Source organism: Bombus impatiens, unplaced genomic scaffold (genome assembly GCF_000188095.3).
Source record: "Bombus impatiens unplaced genomic scaffold, BIMP_2.2 scf_0313, whole genome shotgun sequence".
NCBI classification, from domain to species: domain Eukaryota; kingdom Metazoa; phylum Arthropoda; class Insecta; order Hymenoptera; family Apidae; genus Bombus; species Bombus impatiens.
In genome coordinates this window covers 21,446-32,133 of record NT_176732.1, presented here as the reverse complement: position 1 = coordinate 32,133, position 10,688 = coordinate 21,446, and the positions used below count along the sequence as shown (strand labels likewise).

Here is a 10,688-nt window from a genome sequence, read left to right as displayed (position 1 = left end):
CACCGCGCAGGTATGCGGGTACCCGATGGAATTTGAGGGCCCGGCATATCCTGTCCCAGGGGATGCTGTTGAAGGTGGTGACCACTTCCAGCGACATGGCCAACGCTATGTAACCACGCCGCCCGGCCCTCTCGGCAAGGGAGCGGACACGGGCGACAGCGTCGGTCGTAGAACTGGAAGCCGAACTGGCCGTCGTGCATTCCGGGAACACTCCGGGATAAATGCGACTCTAGGCGGGCAGCCAACACTCTCTCCAGCAGCTTGCCAGCCTCGCCCAAAAGGCACACCGGCCGGAAGGTGGAAGACGTGTCCGAAGAGTGCCCCTGCCTCGGTAGCAGGACCATCTGCCCCTCATTCCACGAAGCGGCGAATTTGCCCCGAGACAGGCGTTGAACAGACGCATTAGTCTCGGGGCTAAGACCCCAGCGATATCCTTCCACAAGCGGGCCTATCCTCCCGACGGGCCCGGCCAACTTTACTACATACTGCATAATAATTATGTTACAAACGATGTAGGTTTGTACTAAAATGTATTCGCAAATAAAGGATAAATTATTCAGTTCCAGACATCTTTATGTATCATTTTCTCATTAACATCTAAATGTTAGTGATAAAAAAACTTATATGCATATATACATCATTAATATGCACATACATATATCATGTAGATGACGTTAGACGTAATATAATATTTATAATGTAGAAGTTTCGTAATATTCTTTCAAGACATCTGTACTAAATCAACAATTTTCTTGCAATGAGATTAAATTCTGATTTTGTTACATAATACATACATCAAAGGTAGTTATGCGTAAACGAGGCTAAGCATTCGATTTCGATAAATTTTAAATATGTTGTATAACTTATCATGAAAAACATATTCTTATAAATACATCGCTCGACTTTAGTTTCCGAGATATAGGAAACACAGAGAAAAAAGGGTCGTAACGTTCCGCAAATATTAGTAAAAACCCGCGATAAGCTGAGATCTTTAACTCAAAAATCAATCTTGATGACAACTATGCACTTGTCGCTACATTGTATATTTTTTCGTCGGTCATATAAGACGATTTGTCTGCGACAATGTAGTGCGGCCTATAGTAAGCCTCGTTGCGTAACATATACGAACCCTCCAAATCAGCACTCGACATCTTTTTTGTTATAACACTCTGAACCGTCACTCTGTTGGATTCGTACAATAAATTTTACTACCATATCTAAAGCTCAAAGTTTTTACCTTACTTGTGAAACGTTCGAACTGCGACACGTGGAGATCATCGGTGATGTGTTAATTTTGCAATTTCTTGTGTCTCTTAAGTGACACACGCGCTATCCCCACCACAATACACTGTATAATAAGCAGATAATGGGTGATGAGATGCTACGACCTTGTCACACAGCATCAACAGAGATAAACAACTAGCACGCGCCAAAGGATCAAGTATCGGCATCAGCAAGCTAACCGCGCATATGTGAACCAGAGAGCGACTTATCATCAGCAGAAACTAATACTGCAGGAAGAATGCAAGGACTAGTAAAAACTAGTAAAAAACGGAAATTTAAATAATATTTCCACAAAAGCGACATCAGCTGAAACCCTAATATTTCTAGAACACCTGCAGAAACAAAGATTGCAGCATCCGCAGAAGTAATTACGTACCAAAACCCTGTGACCGTCACGTGACAATTATTCCATAGTCTTAGTATAAATAAAGGTGGCCACTTAGAGATAAGAGCTACTCAGATAAGTCAGTTAATTAGTTGAAATTTTGTGAGAGTCAGTTAAAGTCAGTCAGTAAAGATCAGTCGAGAGTCAGTCAGCTTTTGCATTTAAATAAAGAATGGGTCGAGAGTTAATATCATGTTCAGAAAAACAGTAGTCATTGCGAAGCTGAGAAGTATTTTTAATCTAGTCATAGATAATCCTGTTCGTAATATTATTTTTGCTTCTTTCAATATTTAAGCTTGCCAGGAGCCAAATTGATTAACTTTACTTCCTTTTCTGGAATTCAGATTGTAGCTTGTCGTGCTCAGTGTTACGTTGGGCGACCCTCTACTTAGACCAGGCCTACCACTGCGGGCCAGACGAACACCAGATGTCCGCTTATCCTTGCTGCGTACCATCAATAGTCTTAAGGACCCATCATAAATCCCAGTACTTTCCTAGCTAAGGTCCTTCAGACCCATCATTTTGCCAAATTATTTTCTACAGCTTGACACGGGAAAGTTAGTTTTTCTCACGTACGATGCTTCCCACTAGCAACTTTGCATCGAGGGCTTCCTAGTCCACCAATCTACATTTATCCAGTCAGAAGCAATGTATAATGCCCTCACTTTCCTAACCAAAAATGTCATGAACAAATCCGATGGTCCTGTGCGCTAGACACACTCATCGTTCTACGCCGCTAGAAAAGTCAATTACTGAGTACAAAACCTAACGCCTACGTCTAAGTCTAAGCATAACCCTAGAGGAGCGTAATTCACGTCAACTATCTAAGTCGGCTCTCGGTATTGTTGAATATTCACCTCCTCTATTAAGTATCCTACAGTGCTACGTCCACTAACATACTAAATTTAACTATAAGAGCCTTGCTCTATTGTGCATATCTATCTTACCTTCGTGCGACAAGTTGTTATCTACGATTTATACCTACCCAACAGTGTAATTTATGTGTTGGAAATATATAATTTATAATTCTGTGAATTACAGTGTTATACTAACTGAATCACCCCTATTATCTTAACCGAAATCAGGGGATCGATCAATTCGTGGTGTCAACTGCTATAATCGTAACGGGAATTTACGACTCCCGTTAATGCTTCTTCTCGCGATTGGCCCCCCCCCCCGATTGGTCGAAAATACACTTAGATTTACGATGTCATGAAAGCAAAGTATCCTTCAGTTCTTGTCAGAGTTTATCCCGTGAAAAGTGACGTGAGTCTGCTGGATTTGGGCCTTTCACAGGAACATAGAAACTTGCTGTTGGAAAAAGAAAGCAAAGTCTTTGACGTCGCTGCCACTGTGAGATTCAAGGATCCGTTGCACGTGGCTGTTAATGTGAATGCGAAAGGTACTTCTTGAGTCATCTAACTTTGGAACGAACTGAAGCATCCAATTAGCTTTATCCACCTTAGTGTCACGACCGGCACACTTCCAATCCGATGGTCTGATGACAGAGTAAAGATGTGGCGGCACATGGCGACAATGTATGTCGCCGAAGTGCCTAATGCGCCATCAATATCCCAACGATCCTTCCGCCGAATGTTCGAGAAGAAGGCGTGCTTGGCAACGGTCGCGGACGCCGATAGTGAGAATATTGAGGGGTGACAAAGGAAAAATAAATAGATCCGATCAAAAGTCAAATTGTAAGAGCTTCAGTCTTGGAAAGTCACGACTGGATTTTAGAAGCAACTCGTAATTAGTGTAAACCAAGTGTTAAAAAATAAATTCTATTTTTATTTTTTTTATATTTTATTTTTCTTTTCATCTTCGATTTCCTTTTTTACTTTACGTGACATTAGCACAGCTTATAGTAATGCGAATCTACATGAGATCGGGGAAAAAGTTTATACGTAAGGATAAGTTACATGCAAACGTTGTTCCATGGTTTACGAGTATTGTATTTGCAATTATAGCGTGAAGGATATGTTCACTAATTCTTGATTTTGCAGCATGAGCTCGGAACCTTCAGAGGTGATCGATATGTGTGACAAATTCGACAAAACGTCGATCAACGAAACAGGAAAAAATATTTTAAAAACTTATCCAAACACATACACATTCGGTAACATCTTGGCAGAGCAAATCTGTCAGTTGCGATAGTGTGGCCAAGTATAGTTGGTGTCTCCTTGGAAGAACCATTTCCTGATTCGATACAGAAATAGTAGAAAAATGGCAGCGATGCGTGGACGCATGCGGATAAGTTTTTCCAGGAGTCCTTTTCCAACGAAACTGGTTGCTCCAGTCACAAGGATCACACTACCGGCGTAGAATTCCTCGAGAGAACTCGTCTTACTCAGTCCTTTATTGATTCTATTTTAATTTGTTTCTTTAGTAATTGCATCCATGTTTCAGAATCTTCACACTTTCTGACCCAATATTTGCCATGGAATAACAAATATTAAGTGGAGAAACTTTGAAAATAATGTACAAAATTCGTTATGGGTGAAATTTTTTTATTTATTACTTTTCAACCAACTCTACAGGTAATCTTTACGAAGAGAAACATAATTCTTCAGTAATGGTTCCGTTTTGCACGAAGCAAATAATTGCGTTATATCAATGGTGCTTCCATTGTAATTTAAAAATATTTCTTCTACATGAAAGACTTCAATTAAAAAATGTGAAAAGTTGAAAGAGCTATTCAAGCAGTAAATATTGTTTTCGCACTTTTGCGGGAAGATGCGATCTCGAAGAAGCGCGCCAACGGAAGTCGTAAATTCCCGTTACGATTGACTAATCGACGCCACGAATTGTTCGATCCCTTATTTCTCGTGGGATAATAAGGGTAATTAAATTGAAGATAACGCTGCTACTAACAGATTATTATATATGTCGGAGATGAAAGGACACCAGAGCCTTTGGATAATCCCGCAACATTGTTATCTAAAATCTACTATAGCTGTAATTAAACAATTGTAGTTATTCAATCCGATTGTAATTGTTCGAGAGCTGTGATAATGAGCTTGGGCTCGAGGCGACAGCCAGTCGCCGAACGCAGCCGCGGTCACGGGATGAACGCTTTGTCTAACAAAGGCATGGAGTAATTGTATAGCTCTCCTTAAAAGAAATATTTGTAGCGGCACGCGGCAGTAAACATTCCGACGGTTTCTGTCCCGTGGCTCGCCACACGCAGACCCTATTCTTCGAGTAAGATGATTGCCAGATGTCGATGCGTCTCCGCAGTACATGTTCAGCTAGCCCGAAGGCCCGTTATAAATCTCAAGATTTAGTTAACCAAAGTCTTTCAAGCAGACAAACAGTCTTTGTCCCAACTACGGGAAGGTAGGAGAGATCTATTTTCTCAACAAGCGGCGTCTCGCACTAGCAACTTTCCCTCGAGGGCGGCTAGCATCTTTTTCTAACCACCGATATGGAGATTGACCAATTAGCAGCAACGCCAATTTCTCTCACTTTCTGAACGAAGATTATCCTCGACGAATCCGATGATCTCGTGTCCTTAGACACACCTCATTATGGTTTTCCTCTATGGCATCATCGGAACGGAAATTCATTTCCTTCTTGCGATCCCGTCGCAAGAGTAACGTCTTTACGATCAGTAATTACTTTCACGTTTTACCAACAAAGAGTCAGACTTAGATTTTGCGAGAACGTCCATCTATCGCGGATTCGTTATCGAACCTGGGACCATTGTCACTAGTGTCGCGAGCGCCTAACCGCCGTGGTAGATTGTCGAATCTGTGTTATCCATACTTGTGTCAATAAACCGTACCTTTGTTATACCGCAACGATGGCTAATTTCAATGAAGATTCATCAAACACCAATAACCCTATCCTCAACGACACCCCGACATCAGAAGTGGGATCAAGCCCATGTATAACCATGAAACAGCTCACGAAAATCGTGGACCGGTTGACTCAGCAGAAGGAGCAAAGACCGAGTGCGGAACTTGTAAATCTAGCGCTACCACGTTTTAACCCCGGAAACGCGAGCGCCGATCCAGCTGCGTAGTGTGCGACTGCTAGTGCGATTAAGTGTCCCTACAAGACTACGAGTTATATATTGCTATAAGTCGTGCTTTAGCGGGTACTGCGGCAGGGTGGCTTAGGCAAGTCCCGGTCAACGGTCTTACTTGGACAAAATTTAAGGAACATTTTCTTGCTCATTATGGTTGCACGGTGACGGCAACCTCTGCGCTAATTAGGATGCTCAACGAATCACCACTGGAGGACGAAACCACGGCTGCTTTTGGTAATCGTCTCCACTCCCTTCTGTCAGCGAAATGGGAAAATCTAACCAGCGTCGAAATAATCAACGCCGCCGTCTTACTGCGACTGATTTGGCATGACCAGCGTGTCGAAAGGATAGCACTCACGGACGATATTCGGACCCGAGATCAATTTCATAAGGAAATGCGAGTCTTCTCTCGCGCGAGGAAGAGGCCAGTACCTTCGTCAAATAATCCATCGGGAGAACCTAAGGCCAAACGACGCAACTTATCGGCCCGCCACCCGTGGTGCCTTTACTGTGGTAAACAAGGACATAAACTCGCGGAGTGTAGGAAGAGGATACGTAGCCAACAGCAGAAGGGTACACAACGCCAGGAAGGAAGCCGACCGACCGCATCGTCCCAGGTGGTTTGCTTCAAGTGTCAGGCGGAGGGCCATATCGCACCTGACTGCCCGCTACGACAGGACACAAAAGTCGGTACCAAGAATGAACGTCTGTCTAGACAACTCCTGCGCGGTGGAGTCCCCAGCTGGTAACCTAAGTCATCTGGGTGAGTCGTTCCCATCTTACTTCGATTCCGGAACCGAATGCTCATTAATTAAAGAGTCTGCCGCCTCGAAATTCTCCGGTAAGAGGACGACTGATATAGTAGTAATGCGAGGAATAGGAAACACCTGTGTTAAGAGTACATCCCAGATCTTATCCACTGTATGCATTAACGGTTTTACATTGGAGACAACTTTCCATGTTCTTGCCGATAGTTACTTGAATTATGATATCATGATTGGTCGCGAGATTTTAAGCCAGGGTTTTGACGTATATATTACACGAAATAGTGTCGATATTTGTAAAACAAAGATAGTTAACGCCTGTAGTAAAACCCCCGAAGGCGAGACCGATATTAATGCGGCTGACACTGATGTGATTGGTAACGATAAAAGTCCGTTAATTTCTGTTCTCGAAAAATTCAAAGATTCGTTCATTACGGGCTTCTCATGTACTCGCGTAAGCACGGGCTTAGTTAGAAATACGGTTAATCGATCCTAATGTCACCGTGCAAAGAAGTCCTTACAGACTTAGCGAAGAAGAGCGGAGGATAGTGCGTGAGAGAATAGACGAGTTGATTAGAGCAAAAATTGTAAGGCCTAGGAACTCACCGTTCGCGAGCCCTATGTTACTCGTGAAGAAAAAGGACTGCTCGGATAGACTGTGTCGACTGACTGTATTCGACTTGTTGACTGCTTGATAAGATGCTTGATCGAGACTAACTGACTTGAGTTGATAAACTGCCTGACTTGAGTTGATAGACTACCTTGAGTTGACAGACTGACTTGAGTTGAGAGACTGCCTTGAGTTGATGGTCTGACTTGAGTTGATAGACTGCCTTGAGGATCTTGAACTGCTTGCGTTGATAGACTGTCCGATTCACTCTTGTTTTTCCGAAGGAAAGCTTGGTGTGGGCGTGCGCTTTGAACGAAGAACGCGGATTCGTTGATCATACTTCTCGTCAAGGAAGTGAGGGTAACGATCCGCGATGCTGTTTGGTTATGATCCATGCTAATGAAAATGGATATGAGGAAGTCTCCCACCAACGTGGATCGGGGGGTGACTTCGTTCCTGGGGAAAACCAGTCTTTTTCGGTAAACATGTGTTCGGTTTTCCCATTCGGTGACTACCCGCTTTCTCCGTGATTTTTAAGAGCCTAATAAACTCAAGGACTTTTCCGAATACCGAATGGTAAATTCCTTCCGGACAAACAGTTTTTTTTTTAATATTTATTAAAATTACAATCAATTCTCGCGTTGAGAATTTTCAGTAGTTTTTCTGGTGTGGCGCAGTAACATGGTTAATTATTTATAATAAGTTATTACTTATTATAGATAAGTATAATTTGTACGTAAGTATTATAAATAAGTAAATTCCTTCCGGACAGACAGTTTGACTGGCAAACATGTGGAAACAATGAAGGTAAAAGTTAACGTTTTATGGTGGGTCCTTGAGTTTATTGAGGGTCGAGATGACTGTAGGTGTTACGCCGCCTAAAACATCTGCACGCCAGCCCGCGCGACCGGACAGCAACCGGCCTGCGTAACGTCATTCAATAAACCTAAGGACCCACCATAACTTTCACTTCCCTGTATTGTTTCGCCATGTGTCTTCAATCCGTTTGTCTTGAAGAATTTCTAAAGCTTAAAAATATTCTCGAAACACAGTCGGTTTTGGAGAGGTCCTTGGGTTTATTAGACGCACTCAAAACAAGGAGAAAGCGGGTATGCTCCCATTAGGAAATATCGAATAGCCCTGTATCGCCATGTGTCTTCAAGCCGTTTGTCTTGAAGAATTTCTAAAGCTTAAAAATATTCTCGAAACACAGTCGGTTTTTAGAGAGGTCCGTGGGTTTATTAGGCGCACTTAAAACACGGAGAAAGCGGGTATGCGCCTATTAGGAGAATCCGAACTTTTTCTAACGAAAGTGGGAACAACGAATCCGCGTTCTTTAGGCACAGGGGCACACCCATACCGAACTTTTCGTCCGTATTAGAAAAAGAGCGACAGTCAGTCTAAAACTAACGCCTAACGCGGCAGTCTACACATAACGCGAGAGTCGCATACTTCACGCAAACTATTTGTCGGTTCTCGATGTTGTCGAACATACATCTCCTCTCCTAAATATATTATAGTACTACGTCCATTAATACATTAACTTCCATTATAAGAGCCCTGCTCTAGCGTACATGTCTATCATATCTTCGTGCGACAAGTTGTTATCTATTTATCTCTTCTCGACAGTGTAATCTAAGTGTTGGAAATATATATTTTATAATTCTGTGAATCACAGTGTTATACAAACTCAATCACCCCTATTATCTCAACGGAAATCAGGGGATCGATCAATTCGTGGTGTCGATTGTTATAATCGTAACGGGAATTTACGACTCCCGTTGACGTCTCTCCTCGCGATTACGTCTCCTCGCGATTGGTCGAAGTTACAGTAGGTGGGCCGCTAGCTGTCAGGAGCGTCAGGTAGCGTCAGGTAACAATATAATTTTTCATATGGCTGTACATTAATTTGTGTCATTACACATCACTCCAAGAGAGGATATCTTAATTAAAACTTCGAGTATAAGTTTAAACAGTCTTTTCGCCATTTCCTTTGGCTTTTTCATTTCTTATTTTATGTATATGTATATGAATATTGTAATATGTAGTAATCAGTAATTAGCGTGAAAAATGTGCGTATGTGATTTTTCTGTGCACCTATGGACAAGACGATTGCGGTGCGTATATGAAATCTGTATAAACATTGTTTATATATGCTGTTATTCATTAATTATTTATGGAGTCAAAAGGAAGCATATTTCCGATATGTCGTTAAAGATTTCAATGAGTAAACATCAATAAATAACAATGAGTATAATCTATAATCGATGATTCTTCTTAAATTTAATTTTACTTAAATTTAACAAAATAATTACGCAAATACATAATCTCTTCACTATCATTTCATGGTTTCTTTTATACGTAATCAATATTATATATGAGTTCTACCCGAGCAGCCGAGCTAAACGGGCGTGTGAAACAGTGCTCCGGAGAAAGTGCGGCAAGTGGGGAAGAGAAAACTACGAACGGTTATGCCTATAGCCAAACGGTGGAAACCCATGTCCTATATCAAGAAGACTAGCAAACCAACTATGGAAAATATTCCCAAATATGGATAAGAATTATAAACAAACAAGAACAATATTACATACACAAAACAACAGATACAATAAAAAACAAGTCAACCAACAAACCAAGGACTGCTCAGCCACAATAGAAGTCGACATGGAAAACAACAAAGCCACAACTCAACAGGACGAAAGCTGGAAGGTAGCCAGCTATAACAAAAAAAGAAAAATAACAGCCAACCCAGATATGGAAAAGCAGCGATGGCTGCAAGAATTACCGCTAAGAAACTCCTTCAGCTCGCTAACAGAAGAATCAGACGACGACCCAACAAGCAACACCACAATCCAATCAACACACATCACAAAACCACCACCAATATTTGTTGAGGCGCAAATAATAGACCCGCTTATTGATCAACTTAACAATATTATTGGAAATGATAGTTACACAATAAAACAAACAAAACTAGAACAAATAAAAATCCAAACAAACACACCAGAAGATTACAGAAAAGTTATACAAGAATTAAGGGGGGAAAATGCCATATACCACACGTACCAGCTCAAAACGGAAAGGAGCTACAAAGTAGTTATAAGAGGACTGCACCCAAAAATCGACACAAAAAAACTAAGTGTCGAATTAGCAAAGATGGGCCACCAAACAAGAACTATAAACAATATTACAAGGTACGATACCAAGCAACCACTACCGCTATTCTTAATACAATTAGAACCTAAAAATAACAACAAGGAAATTTTCGATATTGAAAAATCTTAAACACACCAATCACAGTCGAGCCACCATGGACACACTAAAAATTACTGCAACAGGAACCCGGCGTAAGTCAAATGCGCAGAAAAGCACCTAACAGCGAACTGCCCACACACGGGAAAAATAAACGACGTAAAATGCAATTGCGGTGGAAATCACCCAGCCAGTTACAAAGGCTGTCTAGTAAGAAAGCAACTTCAAGGCAAACTTTTTCCGCCGCTTCGTAACGGGACACACAACGATCTCCACACGCAACAGGATAACACAGGACAACAGGACAACTACTCCCTATGGAAAGCCACAAAAAAAAAAAAAAAAAAAAGAAAACAACAAAAA

The 10,688-nt window shown here is 41.6% G+C and overlaps 1 long non-coding RNA gene across 1 annotated transcript; it reads left to right on the top strand.

Moving 5' to 3' along the window:
- Nucleotides 1–3,508: 3,508 nt before the first annotated feature.
- Nucleotides 3,509–3,756, top strand: LOC105680687. The gene is made up of 2 exons (XR_001102239.3): nucleotides 3,509–3,573; nucleotides 3,673–3,756. It is a non-coding gene; the product is annotated as an uncharacterized LOC105680687 (long non-coding RNA).
- The last annotated feature ends 6,932 nt before the right edge of the window (nucleotides 3,757–10,688 follow it).